Source organism: Meles meles, chromosome 6 (assembly GCF_922984935.1).
Source record: "Meles meles chromosome 6, mMelMel3.1 paternal haplotype, whole genome shotgun sequence".
NCBI lineage: Eukaryota > Metazoa > Chordata > Mammalia > Carnivora > Mustelidae > Meles > Meles meles.
This window is the reverse complement of record NC_060071.1, coordinates 22,057,885-22,084,969: the sequence shown is the minus strand read 5'-3', so window position 1 is coordinate 22,084,969 and position 27,085 is coordinate 22,057,885. Positions and strand designations below refer to the sequence as shown.

Sequence of the window (27,085 nt, the reverse complement as noted above, 5' to 3'; positions counted from 1 at the left end):
CCATAAGGCTACCTTTCCTGGTACATTTTATATTTTCATATTTTTTTTCATTTTACTCATTAGTATCCTTTCATTTCAGCTTAAAGAACTTCTTTCAGCATTTTTCATAAGGCGGGTCTCACAGTGATGAACCTCCTCAGTTCGTTTATCTAGAAAAGTCTTTACCTTCCCTTCATTTGTGAAAGATAACTTTACCACGTATAAAGTATTCTTGGTTGGAAGTTTTTTCTTTCAGTACTTTGAATATATGATCCCACTCACTTCTGGCCTGTGAGATTTCTGCTGCTTCCACTGGTGCCTCTTCAGGTGTTTCCTTGTGAGTTATAGACTTTTTATTCTCTTGTTTCTTTTAAGATTATCTCTTCATCTTTGATTTTTGATAGTTTTATTATAATGTCTTGGAGAGGATCTCTTTAAGTTGATTTTGTTTAGTGACCTATGAACTTCACAAATTGGCTATCCACATCTCTTTCCAGATTTGGGAAATTTCCAGCCATTATTTCTTTAAATATGCTTTCTTCCCCCTTCTTCCTCCCTTATACTTCTGAGACTTAAATAATTCATAAATTTTTAAAAATTTTATCCCATAGATCACGTAGGCTTTCTTCACTCTTTTTCATTCTTTTTTTCCTTTGTACTCCTTTGACTGAATGATTTCAAAGATTCTGTCTTCTATCTTACAGATTCTTTCTTCCACTTGATTCATCTACTGTTGACACTTCCTATTGCATTTTTCATTTTATTCACTGTATTCTTCAGCGCCAGGATTTCTGTTTGGTTCTTTTTTGTGATTTCCTTCTTTTTATTAAACTTTTCATTTTTGTTTGTATATTGTTCCCTGATTTTATTGAATTGTCTTTCCGTGTGTCTTGTAGCTTGTTGGGTTTCCTTAAAACAACTGTTTTGCATTCTTTACTAGCTAAATTGCAAGATCTCCATGTCTTTGAAGTCAATTGCTGGAAGATAATTGTGAGCCTTTAGTGGTATGTTTAGTTGATTTTTCATATTCCTTGAAGTTTTGCATTACTGTCATCACATTTAAAGTAGCAGTCACCCCCTCCAGTCTTTACTAACTGCCTTCAGGAGAGAAATACCTTCTCTCAGTCAGGCTAAGGAGTTTGAGGCTTTCTCAGACCTTCTGTGGATACACCTGCTCCATGTTTCCTGCTCCCTCTTGTGGCTGAATTCTTAAGCTTGTATGACTTCTGATCTGCCATGCTGACAAGCCTCCCTTCAAAGGCTGTGTTAAAGCTCAGATTTTGGTTTACAAACAGATCTCTTCCTGGAGTGCTGATCTGAGCCAAATTTCTGTGTGTGCTCACTAGCCATCTGCTAACTTTCACCAGTGGTGGGGGTGCCCATTGACCAGCTGGGGTATCCATGGGTGAACTGTTTGCAGTGGCTCATGGGTAGATTTTTTGATGGAGTCCATGATCCGGTTAGTAGGATCCACATCCCTTTAATGCCTCTCAAGAGTCTTATATGCCACTCTCCCAGCCTTTCCCCACCGCTCAGTCATGCAGCGCATAACTCAGTAATCTGGATCAGGTTAACTTCTTTGGCAGCATCCCATATAGCAGGGAAAGCTGGTGCTTACCCCCATAATCTGGCTCTCCCCGTGGGAGAAATCATGGACCAAGATGGTTTCTTCTGGCATTAAACTCTGCTACCTTGGGGAAAAGATAATGCAGGTACAGACAAACTGTTCCTCTAATCTTCTCCAATGTGACAAATCTGTATGTTTTTTCTCGCTCCAGTGTTGTGCTGGAACTTCTTCCCTGGGAACCTGGAGTTCTAGGTTCTTTCATCCATGGGTGATTATCTAAAACAGTGTTTTACATGGGCTCTCAAACTGTAACCAAGAGGGGCTGAAAAGGTTCATGACAGGGCCATGAACTAGGACTGAGGTCTGCATGCCTATTACCCAACACATGGGTGGTGAGAACTGTCCTGGATCCCACAGCTGCCACAAAGGCACTTTTGTCCGTGAATGAATGACAAATTATTCTTGGAGCAGAGAGTGGACAAAAATGCAAGATGTCTTATTCCACCATGATACCGACATCACTTCTTTATAGTTCTTAATTTGAATTGAAATTACTAATATAGACTTATGATATATTTTATTTTAAAAATAGATATTCCCTAGATCTGCTTACTACAGTCTTAGAAACAAACATCAGGTAAGCAGTGAGCAACTCTCATGTCCAAATCGTGCATGCCATTTATTATTTCTCATAAAAGGAGCCAGGGCTTCTTGGAGAAATGTCTGATTCCGGTTCTGGGCAAGATGTCAACTGAGTCAAGAACACTGTAACCAGAAAGTAGGAAAGTTGTCTATGTGACCTGGTCTTTTCTAAAAGACAAGAGCCCATCTGGAGAAGCTCCCAAAGATAGAGGTGTGATAACTGAAACATCAATAAACACAAGTATAGTAATAGTGAGGTTCTAAACATATCAAATATGTTTACATGCATGAATTTGTAATGACACTGAAAGACAAATCATTGATAATTTTTGGAAGATGCTAAGGAACCAACTCATTATTTTTTTTTTATTTGTTTATTTTCAGCGTAACAGTGTTCATTGTTTTTGCACCACACCCAGTGCTCCATGCAGTACATGCCCTCCCTATTACCCACCACCTGGTTCCTCAACCTCCCACCTTCTCTACCCGCCCCTCCAAACCCTCTGGTTGTTTTTCAGAGTCCATAGCCAACTCATTATTTTGAATAACTGGACAATAATAAAAGAAAATAAGCATTGTCCTGCCCTTCTAATACCACTTAGTATCACTGTGTAACTAAATAGTTAATGAGAGAAAGGTTCTCTTTATAAAAGTTTTTGAGTTTAGGAAGAAGGGTTGATAGAATTATAATATCATTTTGTAACCTCTATTGAATCTAGACAGGATCTTCAGTAGCTGACATCACAAAGAGAGATTTTTAGCCATTGCATGCCTCTCGGCAGCAGTACCAAGAGCATTTATGGAAGTCTTGCTAAAGGTGAAATAAACCTGAGTCTGATCAAAACTCTGACAGCAAATGACAGCAAATACAAAGGAAGAAGGAACTTGTTCTATGACAACGCAAGCATGCAACAGCTAAATCTAGGCTATAGGTTTCTTCAACAAATAAATTCCAAGGTAAATTCCACAGCTCAGGAGTTTGTTTCCTTTTTCCTTAAATTGTCAGATTATACATGTTTTAGGTTTTATGGGCCAAGCAGTTTTTTCAGCTTTGCTGTTGGAGCATGAAAGCAGCCACAGACAATGGGTGCAACTGTATTTTAAATAAACTATTTCCAAGAGCAGGCACACAGCCCACGAGCCATAGTTTGTCAGCCCCTACTACAAATTTAAAAAGACTTAAAGGACATGTCAACCATTTAAAATGTATCCACATTACTTAAGTCTTGATTCAAGAAAACTATAAAAAATAAAAGAAAAAGAAAAATAGGGACACCTGTGTGGCTCAGTCAGTTAAGCATCTAACTCTTGGTTTTGGCTCAGGTTGTGATCTCAGAATCCTGAAACCAAGCCCTGTGTTGGGCTCGGTGCTCAGCACAGAGTCTGTCTGAAGATTCTCTTCCTTTGCCCCTCCCCCCCTCTTTATCTCAAATAAATAAGTGAATCTTAAAACAAAAAAAAAGAAAGATGATAAGACAATATGGAAAACTTGAACACAACACTTACTGGGTATTTGATGATATTGAGGAATTACTGTTAATTAGCTCTGGAGAGGTTATACTAAGAAAAATGTACACACTGAAATATTGATGGATGAACTATTAAGCTGAGATTGGGGGGGTGGCGGGGGAATGGGTGAAACTAGAAATGAAACAAGATTAGCCATGAGTTGATTATTCATTAAAACTGGGTGATGCATGCAAATGGATCCATTGTAATCTTCTGCATACTTCCGAATATGTACAAAGCTCTCCAGAATAGAATGTTTTATTTTTTTATTTCAATTAAAATTAGTTAACATAGAGTGTATTATTAGGTTCAGGATAGAGTTTAGTGATCCATCGGTTGCCATTGCTCATTACATCAAATGCCCATTCTTAATGCCCATCACCCAATTACCCCATCCACCTACCCACCCATCCCCAACTCTCAATTTGTTCCGTAGAGTTAAGAGTCTTTAATGGTCTCCCTCTGTTTTCTGTTATTTTATTTTTCCTCCCTTCCCCAGTGTTTATCTGTTTTGTTTCTTAAATTCCACTAATGAAATCACATGGTATTTTTCTTTTCTGACTTGTTTTGTTTCTTAAATTTTTGTTTCTTAAATTGTTAAATTTTGAGTGGCTCAGTGGGTTAAAGCCTCTGCCTTCGGCTCAGGTCATGATCCCAGGGTACTGGGATCGAGCCCCGCATTGGACTTTCTGCTCAGTGGGGAGCCTGCTTCCTCCTCTCTCTCCCTCTGCCTGCCTCTCTGCCTACTTGTGAGCTCTCTCGCCATGTCAAATAAATAAATAAAATCTTTAAATTGTTAAATTCCACTAATGAAATCACATGGTATTCTTCTTTTCTTAAATTGTTTGTTGTTTCTTAAATTCCACTAATGAAATCACATGATCACATGGTATTTTTCTTTTCTGACTTGTTTTGCTTAGCAAAACGCCTTCTGGTTCTATCCATGTCACTGCAAATGACAAGATTTCATTATATATATATAATATATATAATATATTATATATATTATATATAATATATAATATTTATATATAATAAATATATAATATATAAATATAAATAAATATATATATATAATATTTATATATATAAATATATAATATTTATATATATTATATATATATATATAAAAACTTCTTCTTTATCCATTCATCTGTCTATGGACAACTGAGCTCTTTCCATATTTTGGCAGTTGTGGACATTTCTGCTATACACATTGCAGTACATATGCCCCTTTGAATCACTATTTTTGTTATCTCTTGATAAATATCTAGTAGTGCAATTGATGGGTCATAGGGTAGTTCTATTTTTAACTTTTGGGGGAATCTCCATACTGTTTTCCAGAGTGGCTGCACCATTTTACATTCTTACCAACAGTATAAGAGGGTTCCCCTTGCTCTGCATCCTTGCCAATACCTGTTGTTTCTTGAATTATTAATTTTAGCCATTCTGACAGATGTGAGGTACTACCTCATTGTGGTTTTGATTTTTATTTCCCTGGTGGTAAGTGATGTTGAGCATTTTTGCATGTGTCTGTTAGCCATTTGTATGTCTTCTTTGGAAAAATGTCTATTTATGTCTTTTGCCCACTTCTTGACTGGAATTTTTTGGGGAGTGTTGACTTGGTAAGTTCTTTATAGACTTTGAATACATCACATCATTTGTATCTGACACATCATTTGCAAATATCTTCTCCCATTCTCTAGGTTGCCTTTTAGTTTTGTTGATTGTTTCCTTTTAGAATTGTTTGTTCCAGCTCTGTGAAAATGAATTGATAAGAATGACATTAAATGGCAGATTGCTTTGGATAGTGTAGACATTTTAACAATATTTGTTCTTTCAATCCATGAGCATGGAATTTTTTTCCATTTCTTTGTGTCTTCTTCAGTTTCTTTCATAAGTGTACTATAGTTTTCAGAGTACAGATCCTTAGGTTTATTCCTAGGTATCCTGTGGTTTTTGGTGCAATTGTAAATGGGATCGATTCCTTGATTCCTCTTTCTTCTGCCTCATTTGTATAGAAATCTAACAGACTTCTGTGCATTGATTTTATATCCTGTGACTACTGAATTCCTGCATGAGTTCTAGCAATTTTTTGGTGTAGTCTTTCAGGTTTTCTACACAGAGTATCATTTCATCTGCGAAGAGTGAAAGTTTGATTTCTTTGTTGATTTGGCTGCATTTTATTTATTTATTTTTGTCTGATTGTTGAAGTTAGGACTTCTAGTGCTATGTTGAACACAATGGTGAAAATGGAGAGCCCTGTCATGTTTCCTGAGCTTAGGGAAAAACCTCTCAGTTTTCCCCATTAAGGATAATATTAGCTGTGGGTCTTTCATATATGGCCTTTATGGTGTTGAGATATGTTATCTCTATCCCTACTTTGTTGAAGGCTGTTATCAAGAAAGGATGCTGTATTTTGCCAAATGCTTTTTCTGCATCTATTCAGAGTATCATATAGTTATTATCCTTTCTTTTATTAATGTGGTGTACTATGTTGATTGATTTGTGAGTGCTGAACCTATATAGTCCTATAACCCAGAATAAATCCCACTTGGACATAATGAATAATCCTTTTAATGTACTGTTGGATACAATTGTCTAATGTCTTGTTGAGAATTTTCAGTCCATGTTCATCAGGGATATTGGTCTTTAATTCTCCTTTTCAGTGGAGTCTTTGTCTTGTTTTGGGGTCAAGGTAATGCTGGCCTCATAGAATGAATTTGGAAGTTTTTATTCCATTTCTTTTTTTTTGGAACAGATTCAGAAGAATTGGTATTGATTATTCTATAAATGTTTGGTAAAATTCCCCTGGGAAACCATTCAGTCCTGGACTCTTATTTGTTGGAAGATTTCTGATTACTGATTCAATTTCTTTGCTGGTTATGGGTCTGTTCAGATTTTCTATTTCTTCCTGGTTCAGTTTTTGTAGCTTTTATATAGAAGGTTTCTAGCAATTTATCTGTTTCTTCCAAATTGCCTAATTTGTTGGTACATAGTTGCTCATAATATTCTCTTACAATTGTTCATATTTCTGAGGTGTTGGTTATGATCTCTCCTCTTCCATTCATGATTTAATTTATTTATGTCCTTTCTGTTTTCTTTTTGGTAAGTCTAGCTAAGGGTTTGTCACTCTTGTTAATTCTTTCAAAGCACCAGGTTCTAGTTTTGTTGATCTCTTCTACTATTTTTTTTTATTTCTATCACATTGATTTCTACTCTAATCTTCATTATTTCCCTTCTCCTTCTGGATTTAGGCTTAATTTGCTGTTCTTTTTCCATCTCCTTCAAGTGTAACTTTAGGTTGTGTGTTTGAGACTTTTCTTGCTTCTTGAGGAAGGTATAACTGTATACTTCCCTCTTAGGGCAGCCTTTGCTGCATCCGAAAGGTTTTAAACTGTCATGTTTTCATTTTTATTTGCTTCCATGTCTTTTTTAAATTCTTCCTTACTTTATTGATTGACCCATTCACTCCTTATTAGCACGTTGTTTAACCTCCATGTAATTGTGGTCTGAAAATACGCATAATATGATCTCAATCTTTTTGTACCAGTTAAGTCCTGATCTCTGACCCAGTATGTGATCTGTTGTGGAGAACATTCATGTGCACTTGAAAAGAATGTGTATTCTTCATTAGAATGAAATGCTCTGAATATATCTGTTAAGTCCATCTGATCCAGTGTGTCATTCAAAGCGTTTGTTTCCTCGTTGATCTGCTTAGATAATCTATCTGTTGTTGTGAATGGGGAGGTTAAAGTCCCCTACTATTATTGTATTATTATCAATGAGTTTCTTTAAGTTTGTTTTTAATTAATTTATATATTTGGCTGCTTCCATGTTAGGCGCATAAATACTTACAGCTGTTAGATCTTCTTGTCGGAAAGACCCTTTCATTATGATGTAATGTTCTTCTTCATCCTTTATTACACTCTTTGATTTAAAATCTAGTTTGTCTAATATAAGTATGGCTACTCCAGCTTTCTTTTGATGTCCATTGGCATGATAAATATTTCTTCAACCCCTCACTTTCAATCTGGAGGTGTCTTGGGTCTAAAATGGATCTCTTGTAAGCAGCATATCTATGGGTCTTGTTTTTTTCTTTGTTCTTTAATCCATTCTAATACACTTTGTATTTTGATAGAGGCATTTAGTCAATTTACATTCAGAGTAATTATTGAAATATATAAATTTAGTTAAAATTACTGTCCTGTAGATTATCTCTGTTCTGTCTGGTCTGTGCTACTTTGGAGCTCTCTTCACTCAAAGGGTCCCTTTTAATATTTCTTGAAGTGCTGGTTTAGTGTTCACAAATTCTTTCAGTTTCTGTTTGTCCTGGAAGCTCTTTATCTCTCCTTCTATTCTGAATGACCTCCTTGCTGGATAAAGTAGTCTTGGCTACATATTTTTCCCATTTAGCACGTTGTATATTTAAGCCAGTCCTTTCTGGCCTGCCAGGTCTCTGTGGACAGGTCTACTGACAGCCTTATGTGTCTACTCTTGTAGGTTAATGATGTCTTCCCCTAGCTGCTTTCGGAATTCTCTCTTTATTTTTATATTTTGCAAGTTTTACTATGATATGTCATGGAATTGACCTGCTTTTGTTCATTTTGAGGGGAGTTCTCTTTGCCTCTTGGACATAAATGCCTGTTTCCTTCCCCAGATTAGAGAAGTTCCCAGCTTTCATTTGTCAAATAAACATTCTGCCCCTTTTTCCTGCTCTTCCTCTTGGACTCCTACAATGTGGACATTATTTCATTTTATGGTATCACTGAGTTCCCTAAGTCTACCTTCATCATCTAATAGTTTTCATGCCCTCTTCTTTTCAGCTTCACTATTTTCCATAATTTTATATTTTATATCACTGACTCACTCTTCTGTTCCATCTATCCTCATTTTTATGGTCTCCAAGTGGGATTGTATCTCAGTTATAGCATTTTTAATTTCAGCATGACTAGATTTTAGTTCTTTTATCTCTACAGTAAGGGATTCTCTAGTGTCTTCTATGCTTTTTTCAAGCCCAGCTATTATCCTTATAATCACTCTTTTAAATTATAGTTTAGACATCTTATTTATATCTGTATTGATTAAATCCCTGGCTGTGAGTAGTACCTCCTCTTCTTTCTTTTGGGGTGAATTTCTCTGTCTTGTCATTTTGCCCAGAAAAGAAAAGAAAGAAAGAGAAAAAACAAAAAACACACTCAAAAAAACTAGGTCCTGGATGTGTTTTGATCTGTTTGTTAGAAGGATTTAGATCTCAAGATAAGAGATAAAGGAAAAAAGAAAAATAGAGAGAGAGAGAGAAATAAAATACAATGAAAGGAAACAAAAAGTAAAAAAATATACAAAGCATAGGTAAAAATAAAAATTTAAAAGGATAAAAGAATTGAAAAAGTAAAATAAATGAAAAAATTATAATACAGAAATAAAGAAATAAAAGGAGTTATGTACTATTTTCACCTAGAGCTGAAGCTTCGCAGTGCTCTACGATCTGTAAACTTGGTGCCGTTGTGTTGTTTGTGTTGCTCTTCTGGGGAATGGGCCTGTTGTGATTTTCAGGTGGATTTGCCCTAGTGGAGATGCACCTCCAGATCACAGGGAGACAGAGCTTGGTGTGTGCGGCTCTGGCCTCCACTAGGTGGCACTGTTTTTGCTCCCTGAAGGCTTTTGTTACTGATGGGTGGATGACTGGCTGCACTTTGCTCTCTATAGAGCCCTCAGCTGAAATGCACACTCCCCACTTTTCGAGACTTCCCAGGAAAACAGTCAACCACTCTTGTCTCCCCATTTTCCATACGAACTCTGTGTTCACCCTGCCTGTCTCTGACCGTTTTTATCTCAAGCACACCACTGAATTTCAAAACTCCAACTTTTAGGGACTCCCATGGCAGGGAGCCATGGTGCTCCTCCCAAGGAAGGTATCATCCGGTTTCTGCCTTTTTGCCAGACCTGTTCCAAGAAAGCAGTTGCATAACCATGCAGTGGTTCAGTTTAAGCCAACACAAAGCAGAAAGCCAGCACCTAGACTCAGTGTTCTCAGCTGTCTTCCCACACTCCTATGCCTGGCACCACCCATTCTACTTGCAGTCTTGGGGATCTTCATACCATACTGTCGCATCTGGAATTCTGCCTTACTTTACCACCTGAACACCTTTAAACCAGGCATGTTCCCCACTGTAGACTTCTAAAAGTTCCTATTTTGTGCTCTGCTGCTTATAATGTTTTGTGGTAGACTCTTTAAGCAGGCTCCCTCCCCTTTGCCATAACCTCAGCTATATCACACTAGATTCAAGTCTCCACAACTTCTGCCTTCCCAATAATGGTCACTTTTCTACTTGTAGACTTATATTATTTGTTCTTCCAGACCTACAATTGATTTCTCCAGTGTTCAGCATGGTTTGATAGTTCTCTAGTTGTATTTGAGGGATGAGACAAACTTATGGCACCCCTACTCCTTCTCCATCTTAACTCCTCCACCTAAGTCAAAATGCCAGAACAGAGTGTTTTAAACAGAAAGAGTAGGAACCATGCTCTAGACCAGGTGGAGTATCAAGAAGTAGCTTTATGCTCATGCTTGGAAAAAGAATAAAGGGCAGTATATATGAAACAAAACACTGAACATTAGACAGTAGAGGACAGTGAGCCCCAAAAGATGTGAATCAAACAAGGTTAGTCCTATGGTTGCTTGCCTGATTGCCCTGACAGTGTTTCCAGGATGTGGTGTTGAAAAGAGGAACCCACATGGAGGGTGGCAGACTCCCCAATGCAAGGGGACAGAACTGAGAGTCTAGGGAGTGAGGGAGACTAGAGTTTGATATCAGAGCACAAGATAGGAGAGAGCTGCACAATAAGATCTCTAGCAGTTGCGGAGGATTTACTTCTGCTGCTCAGTGTGTGTGTGTGTGTGTGTGTGTGTGTGTGTGTGTGTGTGTAAACTATGTGCAGCTGAGGAGAGAGCAAACTAGAAGGATTAGAGGAGACAGCACCCACTGCAGACACAGGACCAAGAAAAGAACCTGTATGCCTCAGCCAAACTGGAAAAGCTCTGAATATAACATCTAAAAGGGGCTTGCCTCAGTAAGAGGCAATATGAGGAATAATTAGCCTAGGAATAAAAATAGGTCTAGTCTCACTAACGAACTTTTAAAAAAGACCCAAAAGGACCAAATTGTTTCCAAGAAATATAACTACATTCCAGAATAGAGCTCAGCAATATGATGGGAATATAAACTTGTCCAGCACCAAACAATATAAAATTCACAGTGTCTGGCAACCAATCAAAAGTTACCAGGAATGCAAAGAAGCAAGGAAGTGTGACCCATAATGAGAAGACATTATTTTAATCAAAACCAACCTGGACCTAACAAAGATGTAAGAACTATCAGACCGACATCAAATGTTATTATAACTGCATTCTATATGATTGAAACTTTAAATAAGGACATAGAAGATATTTTTAAAGGCCCAAATCAAACCTCTAGAAATGAAAACTACCAAGTATAAGAACAAAAATAACTCAAAAAGATTAATAGTGAAGGGGCACCTGGGTAGTTTAGTGGGTTAAAGCCTCTGCCTTCAGCTCAGGTCATGATCCCAGGGTCCTGGGATCGAGCCCCACATCAGGCTCCCTGCTTAGCAGGAAGCCTGCTTCCTCCTCTCATTCTGCCTGCCTCTCTGTCTACTTGTGATCTCTATCAAATAAATAAATAAAATTTTTTAAAAAAAAGATTAACAGTGAATTGGATATCACAGAAGACAGATTAATGAACGTAAAGACAGAGCAGTAGAAACTCTCCAAAATGAAACAGAAAATAAGATTAAAGAGATTTGGAAAGCATCACTGAGCTGTAGAGAAAGTGTAGTCAGTCTAAAGTATGTGTAATTGGAGCCCCTGAAAGAGGGATGTGAGAATACAGGAAAAAATATTTGAAGAAACAAGCAGTACTTTGGTAGAAATTTATATCACTAACCACCTCTATTAGAAAAGAATCAAGGCCTCAAATCGTGACCTCAATTTCCACCTTAAAGGCTAAAAAATGAAGAGTTAATTAAATGCAAAGTAAAAAGTTAAAGAAAAAGTTAAATAATAAATACCAGAACAGAAGTTAATAAAAGAGAGCACAAAAAATGGAGAAGGTCAATAAATCTAAAGGCAGATTTTCTAGATCAATAGAATCGATAAACCTTTACCCAAATAATCAGGAGAAAAAGAAGATGCAAATTAATATAAAGAATGAGAGAGATGACCTCAGTATAGGTTGTACAAGTACTGAAAGAATTATAAGGGAATATTATGGGCAAGTCTATGCCAGTAATCACAACTTACCTGAAATCAACAAATCCCTTGAAAGTTGCCAACTAACAAAGTTAATGCAAGAAAAAGTAAATAACATGGATATATCTGTATATATTCAAAAAAATTTATGTTGAAAAAACCCTTCCTATAAAGACAAGGCAGGCATAGATTACTTCATTGGTAAATTGTATACATATAAAGAAGAGATTATAGCAATTCTACACAAACTCTTCCAGAAAATTGAAGAGGAGATACTTCCCAATTCATTCTTTAAGACCAACATTATGCTAATACAAAAAGTAACAAAGACTGAACTCAGATACTCCTCATGAAGATCAATGTGGAAACTCAACAAAGTTTTAGCAATTTAAATTCTGCAATATATAAAAAGGATAACACATTATGCCCAAGTGGGTTATCTCTTAAGAATGCAAAAGTAGTTTAACATTCAAAAATCAATCAATGTAATCACCATATTACCAAGCCCCAAACTAGATTATATGACTGTCTTGATAGGTGTAGAAAGAGTCTTTGACAAAATCCAACATGCATTCTTAATAAAAACTCCCAGAAAACTAGGAATAGAAGGGTACTTTCTCAATGCAATATATAGCATTTATAAAACAAAGCAAACAAACTAAAAAAAAAAAAAAAACCAAGCAAACAAAAACACAACATACAACTACCATGATGTTTACTGGTAAAAGAAAGAATGCTCTTCCCTAATGTCAAAACAAGGATGCCCACTTTCACAGTTACTGTTCAGCATTTCCCTGAATATTCTAGCTGGTGCAGTCAAGCAAGAAAACATATCAAAGACCTTCTATATTGAAAAGGAAAATTAAGCTGTCTTTATTCACAGAAGACAGGTAGGCCTGTATTGCTATAAACTTCACTCTTAGAACGATTTTTGCTGCATCTGAGAGGTTTTGGAGCATTGTGTTTTCACTTTCATTTGTTTCCCCAGGTTATTTTGTCTTTGATTTTCTGGTTGACCCATTTATATTTAGTTAGCATGTTATTTAACCTCCATGTATTTGTGGCCTTTCCAGACTTTTTCTTGTGGTTGACTTCTAGTTTAATAGTGTTGTGTGATCTGACTTTGATCTTCTTGAATTTGTTGGGGCTTGTTTTGTGGACCAATATGTGACCTATTCTGGAGAATTTTCCATGGGTGTCCAAAAAGAATGTGTATTCTGCTGTTTTAGGATAGAATGGTCTGGATATATTTGTTAAATCCATCTGTTCCAGTGTGTCCTTCAAAGCCATTGTTTCCTTGTTGATTTTCCATTTAGATGACCTGTCTATTGATGTAAGTGGGGTGGTAAATTTACCTTCTATTATTATATTGTTATCAATTAGTTTCATTATGTTTGTTATTAACTGTTTTTATCTTTTGAGTGCTCTTGTGTTGGGTGCATTTACAATTGTTCTATCTTCCTGTTGGACTGTCCCTTTTAATATTGTATATTGTCCTTCTTTGTCTCTTATTACAGTCTTTGTTTTTTTTTTAAGATTTTATTTATTTGACTAGATCAGAAGTAGGCAGAGAGGCAGGCAGAGAGAGAGAGAGAGGAAGGGAAGCAGGCTCCCTGCTGAGCAGAGAGCCCGATGTGGGGCTCGATCCCAGGACCCTGAGATCATGACCTGAGCTGAAGACAGAGGCTTTAACCCACTGAGCCACCTAGGCGCCCCCAGTCTTTGTTTTAAAGTCTGTTTTTTCCAATATAAGTATTACTACTCGGGCTTTCTTTTGATATCCATTTGCATGATAAATGTTTCTCCATCCCCTCACTTTCAGTCTGCAGGTGTCTTTAGGTCTAAAATGAGTCTTGTAGGCAGCATATAGGTAGGTCTTGCTTTTTTATCCATTCTGTAACCCTATGTCTTTTGATTAGAGCATTTAATCTATTTACATTCCAAGTAATTATTGATAGATATGTATTTATTCTCATTTTATTATCTGCTTTGTGGTAGTTTCTGAAGGTTTTTCTTCTTGCTTATCTTTCTCTAGTTCATGGTTTGCTAATTTTCTTTAGTGATGTATTTGGATTTCTTTCTCTTTATTCTTTGCATATTTGTTAGTGGTTTTTCTTCTTTTTTTTTTTTTAAAGATTTTATTTATTTATTTGACAGAGAGAGATCACAAGCAGACAGAGAGGCAGGCAGAGAGAGAGAGAGGGAAGCAGGCCCCCTGTTGAGCAGAGAGCCCGATGTGGGACTCGATCCCAGGACCCTGAGATCATGACCTGATCCGAAGGCAGCGGCTTAACCCACTGAGCCACCCAGGCGCCCCTGTTAGTGGTTTTTTATATACGGTTACCATTAAGTTTGTATACAACCTCTTCTGCATGTATGAGACTATATTAAGTTGATGGTCATTTAAATTTGAGCCCATTCTTTACTCCTCTCCTCCCCACACTTGAGGTACATGTTGTTATATTTTTACACTCTTTTATTTTGTGAGACATTTGATGTTTTATGGAAATATTCATTTTTACTGGTTCTGTGTTTTCTACCTTCGTACTGTCACCTTTGGTGTCTCCCTTCCATTCAGAGTCCCCTTTAATATTTCTTGCAGGGATGCGTTAGTGGTCATGAACTCCTTTAGTTATTATTTTCTGGGAAACTCTTTATCTCTCCTTCTATTCTGAATGATAACTTTGCTGGATAGGGTATTCTTGACTACAGATTTTTCCCATTCAGCACTTTGAATATATCATGCCACTCTCTCTGGCTTGTAAAGTTTCTGTGGAAAAAGCTGCTGCTAGCTATGTTGGGTTTCCATTGCAAGGTACTGCCTTCCTTTGTCTTGTTACTTTTTAATTTTTTTTCCTTTATCACTATATTTTGCAAATTTAATTACAATATGTCTTGGTGTGGATCTGTTTTTGTTGATTTTGTTGGGGTTTCTCTGTGCCTCCTGGATCCAGGTATCTGTTTCCTTCCTCAGATTAGGGAAGTTTTCAGCTATTATTTCTACAAATAAATTTTCTCCCCCCTTCTCTCTCTCTTATTCTGAGACATAGTTATACTATGAATGTTATTACTTTTGATGGAGTCACTGAGTTCCCTAAGTCTATTCTCATTTTGCATAATTCTCTTTTCTCTCATTTGCTCAGCTTGATTACTTTCCATTACTCTGTCATCCAGGTCACTAATTCATTCCTCTGCTTCTCCCATCTTGCTCTTCATTCCATCAAGTGTGTTTCTCATTTTGTTTATTGAGTACTTTATCTCTGCTGTTATTCCTCATTTCTGTATTGAGTCTCATTCACGTCTTCACCTCTTTTCTCAAGTCCAGTGAGTACCCTTATGATCATTACTTTAAATTCAACATCAGGCATATTACTTACATCTGTTTTGCTTAGATCCCTCCCCATGGCCTTGTTCTGTTCTTTCATTTGGAATAAACTTCTCTGTCCTCTCATTTTGTCTAATTCTTTGTACCTCTTTCTGCATGTTAGGAAAGTCAACTACATCTCCTCTTCTTGAGGCTAATGGCCTTATGAAAAAGAGGTCCCTTAGTGCCCTGACATGTAGTATCCTCTGTTCCCAAGGGCCTGTCACTTATGGGAGTATCTCTGATGTGTGCCATGTGTGCTCTCCTGTTTTGTCCTGGCCACTTTATCCTTCAAGCCCATCATCTTCAGAGGCTCTCCCTACCTGCTACGGGCAGTGTTTGGCCCCTGGCCTGACTCTGGCACATTTTCACTAGGTTTGCTCTGGTCTGTTTGTGAAAGGAGACCTTTGCCACCTCTGCCAGAACTGAGGCTCTCTAAAACTCCTGAGTCGGGAGATGTGAGTTGAACCAGTCTTCTGGAGGAGGGGGCCCACCATGCTGGGACTGATACAAGTTTGACTCAGAAGGGTAGATCTGCCAGAGCATTAGAGGCTGGGGTTTGGGGTAAACAAGTTGGATAACAAGTGCGGATGCTTCACTGGTCCCCGCAGGTGCTCAGGGGCTGGAGAGGCAAATGATACCTGCCAGTTTCTTTGTTCCTCAAGGGATCTCTCTGTAAATGTTGTCCCTCTGGGATGTGCTCTGAGATGAGTGAATAACCTCCTCGTTATGTGCCCCAGGTGCTCTTCAGATCAGTTTCCACACTGTATGTCCACAAGTTGTTTGCCTGCCTTCTTTCAAAGAGCAATGCAGTGCCCTCTGAGCTCTATCTCAGCCAAGCCTGCTGACCTTTAAAACTCCAGGCTTTATGCTCTATTCATTGCCAGAACTCACGAACTTTGGCCCCTCTCACTTTCTAAGCCGATTGCATGGGGATCTGTTTTCCCATGAATTCCACTGTGTGCTAGTCTATCTCTTGCTGTCCTCTGCAACTATGGTTCCCTCCCCACAACAGTGGCCATGACCCATTTTTCTCTAAAACCATGTCTCCACACTTCCTACCTTCTTCAATGTGGCCTCTTCTCCACATTTACTTGTGGAGTTTGTTCTACTAGTCTTCAAATTGATTTCTGGGGCATTTAAGATAATTGAAGTTATATAGTAGTATTTGTGGGATGAGGCAAGCCTCGGGTCCTCCTACTCTGCTGTCATCTTCCAACCTACCCTCCAAATTGATCTTTGAATTCAATACAATCTCAATCAAAATCCCAGCAGGCGTTTTCTTATAGAAATTGGCAAGCAACTTTAATATTGATAGAGAAATGCAAGGACCTAGAACAAACAAAAATTTGAAAACTTAGAACAATGTTGGAGGCTCACATTACCTGATATTATGATTCATTATGAAGATACTGTAACCAAAAGAGTAACCAATAGTGTAGCATTATCACAAAGATAACCAGATTAATAAAACAGATAAGTCAAGAAATAGCTCACATGTGTAGACTAATGAAAATGAAGATACAAAGGCAGCTGAGTGCAGAAAGGATAATCATTTCAAAAGATGATGGTAGAATGATTAGGTATTCATTTGCAGAAAAAAAAGTTTGATTCATATCTCATACCTATATCAAAGATTGTTTGAAAACGGATGATAGGCCTTCACATTTATGTAACACCTAAATCTCAAAATCTTTAAGAAAAATCATAGGGGAAAATCTTTATGGCCTTGAATTTTTTTTCTAGCTTTATTGTGGTCTAACTGATAAATGAAATTGCAAGGTTTTCTTATAATTTTGATGGTGTGATATCATGATGTGATACATGTATATATATTGTGAAAGCATTGCATTATCAATTTAATTAACACATCCACCATACCACATATTTACCCTTTTTTCCTTTTGGGGGAGGGGAGTGAGAAAATTTTAGTTCTACTTTCTTAGCAAATTTTAATTATACATTACACTGTTATCAACTATAATAACCATGTAATGCATTCAATTTTCAGACCTTCTTTATCTTATACCTGAGATTTTGAATTCTTTACCAACCTTTCACTACTTCTCCCACTCACCAGCCCCTGGCAACCACTTTTCTACTCTCCATTTCTGTGAGTTCTGTTTTTTCAAGATTCTACACACAAGCCATGCTATCCAGTAGCTGACCCTTGAACAACATGGGAATTAGGGGTGCCTACAGGCCATATTGAAAATCTATGTGTAACTTTTGTCTGCCCAAAAGCTTAACTACTGATAGCCTACTGGTGACCAGAAGTCTCACCAATAAAATGAGCAGTTGATTAACATATATTTTGTACGTTATGTTTATTATATGTTGTATCTTTACAAATAAAGTAAGCTCAAGAAAAGAAACTATTAAGTAAATCATAGGGAAAATACAATACATTTATAGTACTATACTGTGTTTATCAAAAAATCGACACATCAGTGGACCTGCACAATTCCAATCCATGTTATTCAAGGATAAGCTGTATTTTTCTTTCTGTTTAACTTGTATCACTTTGTATAATGCCCACCAGGTTCATCCATGTTGTCATAAATAACAGACTTTTCCTCATTTTTAAAGGATGTTGAATTTTATCAGATGCTTCTTTGGCATCTATTAAGATGATTATATGATATGTATATTTCATTTCATTAATATAGTGTATCATATTTACTACTTTATGGATGTTTAAAATCACCAGAGTCAAGACTCCAGGAGTGGCTTAGCTGGATGGTTTTCTGACTCTGAGCCATTCCCAAGATTTCAGTCAAGTTTTGGCTGCCATCATCTGAAGCTCAGCTGGGGGTGGAGGCTCTGCTTCCAGTCTTACGTGGTAGCCAGCAGGCCTCCATCCTGCATTCATGGTTGGCAGGAGACCTCCATTTCTCACTACATGCCTGAATGTTCTCATAAGATGTCAGTTAACTTTCCACAGAGTCAGTGATAAGAGAAAGATAAACAGACATTCCCACAGCAGAAGCCGCACTATTTTATAATGTAATCTTGGACCTGACGTCCCATCATTTCTGCCATATTCTATTGGTAGAATGTGGCAGGGTTACACAGAGATGTAAATAACAGAAAGGAGAGGCTGTCTTAGAGTCTGTCCATCACACACGGGGAGAAGATCGAAGCAGCTGCTGACAGGGCAGCGAAATTGTAATCAGGGCCAATAGGAGTGTCAGGTAGCTGAAGTTTTTCTGTGAAGTTGACTGAAGCCAACTAGACCATTCTGTGTCTACGTTCTAGTCCCTGCAAGTCCTAGACCCTTTGCTAGATCTCTGGGCCAAGGAGTTTGACTCTCTAAGACTCAGCTTTTATAGCTATTCAATAATGGTGTTATTAAATGAAATAATACAGCACGTAATGGTACATAATAGGGTCTCAATGGAGGGCAGGTATCAATAGTTCATACAATTTGCAATTTATGCCTTTCATCCACCATAATTTTATCTCATTTTACTGTTGAGGACTACATGTACTAAAGTCCATCTGGGAAGAACCCAGTAGGCTACTGAGAAACACTTAGAGAATGCTAGTCTCAAATTTATTTTTTTCCTGATATTTAGAAAGTATTTTATCATCTATAACTATGTGTCTTCTGCCTAATTAGTCATGGATATTCCTCTAACAGCATTCTCCACATTCATTGTGAAATGTTAATGCTTATGTCATGATCTTTCAGCAGACTTCCTTTTTCTTCATGCATGATTTATTTTAGTAATAATAATCAGGCTTATAAGAATAAATACCACTGCTTTTAATTTGGTGCTAAATTTAGACCAAGAGTGAATCATAATAGACTAATTAAAAGATACAAATGTATAAAACTACATTTTTGTTTATATTTTTATACTTATACTTAAACATGCTTATTTTATTTTGTTATGAATTAACAGCTTTCTTAATCAATTGAGAAAAAAAGTTTAATGTATTTGCTCTGTTTAGGAACATCTTAGACCCGGTAGGAATAAAGATAAGGTGTTTGGGGTTACCAAAGGATAGTAAGCCAACAGAAAAAAACAAAACAAAACATTATTTTACATTCCTACACAAGACAAAGTATTTCAGTGACACGCCCCAGAGAAAGTAATGCACAGAGCTGGTTGGTTCAACAGGAAGGTAGGGCATAGGGGTGCAGCATGGTGTAACCATTCCAGAATGTTCTCTGAACAGAGTCCTAAGACTAACTGCCAAATAACCAAGCTAATGGCCGAGTAACTTCTGAGTGTGGGAAATTCTAGAGAATTTGTGTATTTTATATTAATAGCTTCCATGTGACATGGTGCAATACCTGGTTCCAAATAAACCTAATAAGACATACAGAGTCTTTGAAATTTGACACAAAAATTGATATTAATTTTCCTTTTGAAGTATTACACGCATACAGAAATTATAAAAATCTTAAGTATACAGCCTAATGAATTCTCATAAAGTGTACCATCCATGCAACCATAATTGCTATCAAATAAAAATCTATGACATTGTCAGCAGCTCAGAAGTTCCTTTCCTTCCATCTTTCTGTCACTAAACCTTCCTTCTCCCCAGAAATAACCACAGTCATGACTTCTAACATCTTAGGTTAGTTCTTCCTGTTCTTGGACTTTGTATACATGGGATTGTACACTGTGTATTCTCGTGTTTCTGCCTTCCTTGGCATATGGTAGAGGTGGAGCTGGACATGAAGAGGTCAGGCTTGCTGGGCTTATTGATAATTTTAAGTCTCTTCAAAGAATCATCTTATGGCTTAATTCCTTCCATTGTTAATTTGTCTCTTTCATTGAATTGTGATCTTTATAGATTCTTGATAATATTTTGTTATAGAGCTATCATTCTCTATTTTTTCTTTGTCTTATCTATTCATTATTCCATTCTTTCCTTCCATTATATTTTTATTAAATATCATATTTTAAAAACTATTTAATGTGGACACTTAGATTAGGAATTGGCAAACATTTTTCAGCAAAAGGACAGATAGTAAGTACATTTATTTGCAAGCTACATATGGTCTCTGTCACATACCAGATAATAAGTACATTTATTTGGAAGCCACATATGGTCTCTGTCACATACTCTTTTTTTAGCCGTTTAAAAATTTAAAGGTCATTATACAAAGCTCATGTATTGTACAGAAATAGGCAGGTTGGAATCAACCATGGGCCATAATTTGCCAACCCCCAACTTAGATTATTGATGTTCAGTTCAGCCTCTTCTTTTCAGGTATTTATATTGAAGGCTGGACATTTCTGCTAAATTCCCAAGAAGTTGAGCATTTTCCAGTTATCTTCTTGGTATTAAATTTTGTCTAACACACACGCACACACAGGTTCAGCTGGTAAACATACAATGAGCCATTTTGGGATTCAGTTTATGACTTAGATAGACAGGGAGTGATGGGTGGCTGGAGGTGCCAGATTCCAGGTCCTTGTCCCACACACCCAAAACGACAACTGAAACACAAGGGCCACATGCCTGTGGTGTGAACTGTAAGATACCCCATTGCTGAGGTGAGGCTGCATTTAAATCTGCACTGATTTATTTTTTGTTAGCCTGTTCTAAGTTACTGAAAGCACTTGATTAAAATCTCCAACTGTGACTTTGGACATGTGTATTCCTCTTTTATTTTCTGTCAGCTTTTGCTTCATATATTTTGAGGTTAAATACATTCAGTCTTGTGTTGGATTGACCCCATTATCATTATGAATATTTTTCCTATCTTTATTAAAGTTTCATTAAAAGACTCCTTTCCTTTTTTTTTTAAGATTTTATTTATTTGTTTGACAGAGAGAGATCACAAGTAGGCAGAGAGGCAGGCAGAGAGAGAGAGAAGGAAGCAGGCTCCCTGCCGAGCAGAGAGCCCAATGTGGGACTCAATCCCAGGACCCTGAGATCATGACTTGAGCCAAATGCAGTGGCTTAACCCACTGAGCCACCCAGGCACCCTAAAAGCCCCCTTTTCTGATATTAGTATTTCTACATTAGCTTTCTTTTGGTTGGTGTTTGCACTATCTATTTTTCTATTTTTTGCTTCCAACCTTTCTGACACCTTGTGTTTAAGATGTAACTTTTCTAAACAATATGTAATTAGGGTTTTTTTTTAACTGCTGATTATCTGTCTTTAACATGGAGTATTTAGTTTACCTACATTGGATGTGATAACTGGTATGTTTGGTTATAGACCTAACATCTCACTGTTTGATTTTTGTTTGTCCTATCTGTTGTTTTTCTTTTTTTTTTAATCTTTTCTGCCTTATTTTGTAGAAGTCAAAATTTTTATTATTTAATTTTCCCTCTGTAGTTTCTTAGCTATACATACATTCCTTTACTATTCTTTTAGCAGTAACTACAAAGATTGCAACGTGCATCCTTGACAATGGTTTCCCTTAAATTAGTATTTTTATCACACTTCAGAAGGTTCAAGAAGTTAGAATTTAATTCTGCTTACCCCCTCCTGCCTTTTATGCTAATCGTGTCCTATAATTGGATTCTATTTTAAACCCTTAAGGCAATATGATTTCCTATGGATTCAGTACTCAGTTTAAACACAGAAAAACTGTCCATTGCTCTTCCCACATCTCTGAGCTTCAGATGGGTGTCATTTCCTTCTGCTTAAAGAACACCCATTAGCATTTACCTTAGTGTGGTCCACTGGCAGTAAATGCACTCAGAATTTGTTTATCTGGACTTTTTTCATTTTACCTTTACTTTTGAAAGGTAACTTTTACAAGATATAGGAATCCAGATTGGCATTTATTTTCTTTCAGCCCTTTGAAGATATCATTCCATTTCCTTCTGGCCTTCATTATTTCCATTGGGAAGTCAACTGTCTACCTTCTTATTGCTCATTTGAAGGTAATATGTCTTTTGTTTGTTTGTCCCTGTTTCTGAAATTTTGTTCTTCATCCTAGGTTTTTATCACTTTTATTATAAATTGCCTCCTTGTGTTTTCTTTATGTCTTCCTCCTTGAGTTTCATACCACTTCTGAACCTGTGACTTGGTATCTTTCATTAATTTTAAAAAATTCTATCATTATCTTTTTAAAATGTGGCTTCCATCCCATCCTCTATACTCTGTCTTTCTGGGACTCAGTTACACATATTTTGGGTCCTGTGATCTTTGTCTGTGCTTGTCCTGCCACCCTTGTGCCCTGCTGTATGTGTGTGTGTCTGTCTGTCTGTCTGTCTGTCTGCTTTAGACTGGAGTTTTACTTCTGATCTATCTTCCAGTTTATCAATTCTCTTTTCATGGGTATCAAGTCAGTTCCTAAACATACCCACAAAGTTCTTCTTTTTAGTTATTCTATTTTTCAGTTCCAGCTTTTCTGCTTGGCTTATTTTTATATTTCCCAGTTCCCTGCCAAAAGTCTTTAACTCCAACATATTAGTCATAATTTAATTTTAAAGTATATGTTTAATAACTCCATTGTCTAGATCTCTTGTTTTTCTTCTTCTACTGTCTGCTTTTCTCTTCTTTTTCTGTCCTGCCTTGGTTTCTCATAATCCTAATCATTTTAATTGAGTGCTGGATATTATATATTAAAATTTTGAGATATAATTTTAGGCTGTGGGTGATTTTATCTTTTTCCAGAGAGGATTAAATTTGCTTATTCAAGGAAGCTGGGCTGGGGGTATTATCTGTTCAAGATCACCTTAAGCCAAGCAGGGATTTAAGGGATTTGAAGCTAGACTTATTTCCATGCTATGGATGCTCTATTCTTAGTTCACTCTGACTCTTGGGTCTAACTCTTTAGGTTCTCGGATGAAAGCCTGGGTTGACCTAGATCTGTTCTTCTTTGTGGACCCTGAGTTTTGGGTTTTGTCCTTCCAGATCCAGAAAATTTATTGAAAGCTCTCCTCAACTTCTCAACCTCTCAGCCACAGCTTTTATCATTGGTGGTATCCACAATGGGGACGTGACTTCCAGTTCTAGGCTCACCTCTCATCCTGCATCCCCTCCAAGATCTCAGCCTTAAAATTCCTTCCTGCCTTTGTACTCCCCAATGCCATCAAACAGCCTTCCTACTTATATTCTGCCATAATTCCTAGTTATTCCATTGTCAGTGTTTGTCTGAAACAACATAGTCCTCCATTTCCAGAAGCAAAACTTCAGGGTATGGTTTGAATTTGTTTACTGTGGTGTCCCTGATAAATGTTTCAGTATTGGAATAAGCGTATTATAGCTTTTTGTATGACTTTTTCTATCAAAGAATCCCAAGCTGGTTGATGTCAGCATTATATGGTTAATGTTGAAATAAAATATTATTTCTTAACTTGCATGTGGAAAAGAGTGGTTATAAATATCACCTACTCAATCAGATGGTAGCTCTTTTTGCCAAATTGAACAGACAACTACTGACTTCTGAAACAGAAGTTGTCTTTTAGAGAGTTATTGTGACAGCTGTTGGCATCAGGTTTTGCATCTTTGTAGTGTTGTAATTTACATGGATGACTTTTGCACAGGATGTATAATTTCACGGTGTGACCCCATACATTTTTGCAAGAAAGGGAATTTTTCTCAAAATGATGAGCACTGATTATCCACCATTGTTTACATTTTGCTAGTTATGTTAGAAAATTCAGTTATTTTGTTAGCCATCTACATCCTGCCCAGTTTATTTTAAACAACCTCGTGTACCACTTGTATTAAGAAGTAACTTCTCAGGTTGAAAGGAATTTAATATTTTTCCAGCTCTCTGCCTTTATGCATGCTCATGTGTGTGTTTATAATGGACACCTCTATAAACCTGCCCTAGCTCTGCACTACTTTGAATCTGTCTCCCTGACCCTGAGGTAGGCTCACCAGGGCTTTGCAAGTGAAGAGTGTAAAATACTAAGACAAAGTTCCACAACAGCCCTGTAGCTCTAGCAGGAGGGTTCTTTAGAGGAACTATAAGCTATTCTGCATTTGCGCTGGGCTAGACATCACAAACAAAGGGCAGCTATGACTAGAATGTTAGGATGTGTGTAGCTCATGGGAGCCAAACCAGTGATTTGTGGTTGCAGGTCAACTAGATGCTCAACTTTGGTTAAGGTAAATGAGCTTTGCTCCTCATAATATTCTGCTACAGTGCAGACTGGACTCCAAGGGTATCCAGAAAGGCCTGTTGGTGTTGATACTGCTGGCTTTGTGATGGTGGCACTTGTGGATTCCCCAGGGTCCCACTAGTCAGAACCCTTCATCCACCTCTGTCCTTGCAGTCACCAAGGCTTCCTTGTGGCTGGAGAAAGGAAGTGCGGTGGCAGGGCCCTGCTCCCAAGGACTCTCCCTGACAGCGCTGTGGCCGCGCTGTGGCAGTGTCTCAGGAGCAACTGGAGTTCCTCACATAATTGACAGGATGCTTGGCCTCAGGCATTGGTAAGCCATTTAAAAAAAAAATGAGTCTGAGAAAAAGAATTGATTGTTCTCTGCTTTAATCTGTTTGTTCCATGATTGTAGAAGTCATCATTCAGAGAGTGAGCTCAAGATTTTATATGTTCTCATTTCCAGGGGGGGCTGCATTCCCTCTGCATGTGTGAGCTTAGCAAGCAGCTTGATCTGTTTAAACGATTTGGTTTCCTTCAGTGCTAAAACAGACATCCTCATCATCATACTACTACGGCAAGATTGCCATTAGGATTGAAGAAGATATCATGTGTGAAATGGCCGAATACCTGACACAGAGTAGATATTCAAATAGTGAATGTACAAATGAAGAATGAATGAGCAAGGGAATGAGGGGAAGTGAGTTGTACCTCTCACTCAATATGCAAATCATTCCCACAAAAAAAAAAAACAAAAACAAAAACAAAAACCTAAAATCAAAGCGAAAGCAAAGAAGCAGACAAATATAGAAGATTCGTCTCTCCTGACCAGACCTTACATCCTCCTCAAACCTTCCAGGCTGCCCTGTTCTTCATGCATCTGCTCACAGAAGCTTCCAGCTGCTGTGATAGCTCATGCGAGCCTGATAATGTCAGGCTGGACCGACTTTCCTGCCCACCAGCCTATCTAAAGCCTAAAGCACAGAGGTGAGGGATGCAGCATTGTCAAGGCCCTCAGCATGATTGCCCGGCATGTCAGGGCATCTGACTTCGTCGTGGGGTTCCTCTCGTAGATTCCTGAGTCGTAGCCACGCGTTTCCTTTGAGCCACATTGCTGGCACCTGCCCGAGCTGGTTCCTGGTGTAATTAGGGTGAAGCTCTCCCTTACATACCGCTCTGGCAGTTATTTGCAGACTCTTTTCTGAATATAGGTCTTGACTGAGATGTTCAGGAGCTCCCACAGGTCGGATCAGTGGAGCTGCTCTCACCAGGGCCAGAGCCCTAGCGTCCGCTAAGGACAGTGTCACGGCTACAGAACCATGGGGGTCCCCAGGCCCATAACAACTGTGTCCCAGGTGAACCCAGACCAGGCTTCCCTGGAAGTTATGTGAACCTCCAGGGCCACCAGCCCATCTGAGCACAGACCATGGGAAGCAGGAAACATCCTGCTTTTTCGAAAGCCTGAGAGCTTGCTGCTCTCGCTGACCCTTCACAGCCAATCTGTCGGGAATTCCTGGTTGGCTCTCCTTTAGGACCCACACTCCAAGCACCACCATTTACTGCCTGCTTTCCCTCTGCCCCATTCCTCAGATAGCCAAGTGGAATTTAACATGAACATAGGGGAAGGGAAGGAGAAATAAAATAAGATGAAAACAGAGAGGGAAGCAAACCATAAGAGACTCTTAACTCTAGGGAACAAACAGGGTTGCTGGAGGGGAGAGGGCGGGGAGGATGGGGTAACTGGGTGATGGACATGAAGGAGAGCACGAGATGTGATGAACACTGGGTATTGTATGTCACTGATGAATCACTAAATTCTACCTCTGAAACTAATAATAAACTCTATGTTAACTAAATTGAATTTAAATAAAAAGTTAAAAAATGAAATGTAAAATATAAATCACCTCCATAGAAATTTTAGAATCATTTTATCAGTTTTTCGAAAAACAAAGTACTGAAACTTGATTGGGATCCATTGACTCTGTGAGGACCCAAGGTAGGACAGCCCTACAGTGGCGGTGCAGAGCTGGAGGCCCTACAGGGCCTGACTTCCAGCTGCAGTGATCAGGACCATGTGGTGTTCAAGTCAGGGAGACAGGCAGTGCATGGCAGAACAGGAGAGAGTTCGGACGGAGCCCCGTGCTGGCCATTAGTTGAGGTTGTTTAAAGAAAAAAACAAAAACAAAAAACTTACTAAGGGAAAGGAAAACGTCTTTTCCACCAAAGGTTCTGGAATAACTATAAAATAACACAGGAAAGGAGGGAGGGCAGGTGGAACAGGAAAAAGTTGACCATCTGCCTCGTGCCATACATACAGGTTACTTGAAGGTGGGTTATAGACCTCAATGTAAAAAACTATAAAGCTTCTAGAAGAAAGCATGGAATAAAAATGTCTTGACCGTGGAGTTGGCACACATGTTTTTAGAGAGGGCAAAAAAAGGACGATGAAAGGGAAAACAAGTGATAAATCAAATTTCATCAAAAATAAAAGTGTCTGTTCATTCCAAAGACACTGTCAAGAGAAGAGCCACAAACCGGGATATAAAACATATATCTGATAAAGTACTTGTATAAGTAACAACCACATAATCATAATTTATAAATATGTGAAATAACATAATTTATAAATATAATTTACAAAAATATAAATGATATGTAACAACTGCAAATTAACTATAAAAATATAAATAATAAAAAAGAGAGTGGAAGACTTTTTAAAAGA

At 37.8% G+C, this 27,085-nt stretch overlaps 1 protein-coding gene across 1 annotated transcript in view; it reads left to right on the top strand.

Annotated features, from left to right (window-relative positions):
• Window positions 1-27,085, top strand: part of OTUD7A (OTU deubiquitinase 7A) — a 387,396-nt gene that overhangs the window by 239,669 nt on the left and 120,642 nt on the right. The gene's annotated exons all lie outside the window — the stretch shown is intronic.